Source organism: Rhagoletis pomonella, unplaced genomic scaffold (assembly GCF_013731165.1).
Source record: "Rhagoletis pomonella isolate Grant_MI unplaced genomic scaffold, Rhpom_1.0 Rhpom_scaffold_00008, whole genome shotgun sequence".
Taxonomy (NCBI): Eukaryota; Metazoa; Arthropoda; class Insecta; order Diptera; family Tephritidae; genus Rhagoletis; species Rhagoletis pomonella.
In genome coordinates, this window is record NW_023458562.1 from 41,314,216 (window position 1) to 41,315,240 (window position 1,025).

A 1,025-nucleotide genomic window follows, 5' to 3' on the forward strand; every position below is an offset into this window, starting at 1 on the left:
TTTTTTCGTAACTGATCCACAGTCTTTTCCACAGCCATATGACCGATTTTTCCATGAATAACTCTAATAACATTATCTTCCATTTCTTTGGGAACGTAAAGCATCGTATGCCCTTCATTGTTTCTCCTGAATACTAGACCATCAATAAGCTCAAAATTCTGGACCGGTCCATTTTCCAACTTAGATCTTAGCAATTTAATCGTTTCATCCCTATTCTGAGTTATTTGTAGGTTAAAATCTATATCCTCAATCCCATCTAACACCACTGTACAGCACCTACTAAGCGCATCAACATGAGCCATGGATATCGCTGCCCGGTGTTTCACTTTATAATTATAGTTCTCAAAGGTAAAAACCCATCTAGCTATCCGAGAATTCACTTGTTTTTTATCTAAAGTTTGAGCCAAAGCATTACAATCCGTAACTATAGTAAAGGCAATGCCCTTAAGCTGCGTTTTAAATCTTTCCAGAGCATATACAATTGCTAAAGTTTCCAGTTCAAAGCTGTGTAACCTCGATTCACTCTCAGATGCAGTTTTAGAAAAGTAAGATACCGGATGAAATTTACCATCTTCTTGCTTTTGTAAAAGAATCGCACCAAAACCTAACTTGCTAGCATCCGTATGAAGCTCAGTTTCCTTAACCGGGCTGTATATCGATAGTACAGGGGCAGATGTTAAACATTCTTTAAGTTTATTAAAAGCCTCTATGCATTCGGGTGTAAATTTAAATATTGTATTTTTCTTAAGGAGGGACGTCAGGGGTTTTGCAACCGAAGAAAAGGACCGAACAAATCGTCTAAAGAATGAAAACAAGCCTAAGCATTGCTGAACCTCTCTAGAATTTTGGGGTTGTGGAAAATTGCGAATGGCTTCAATGTGCATTGGGTGGGGCCGAATACCAGTTTTATTCACCATATATCCCAAAAACTCAATTTCAAAAAACCCGAATCTACATTTTTTCATTTTCAGTTCTAACCCTTTCTTGCGCAACCGCTGTAAAACCGCACTAACAATTTCGATATG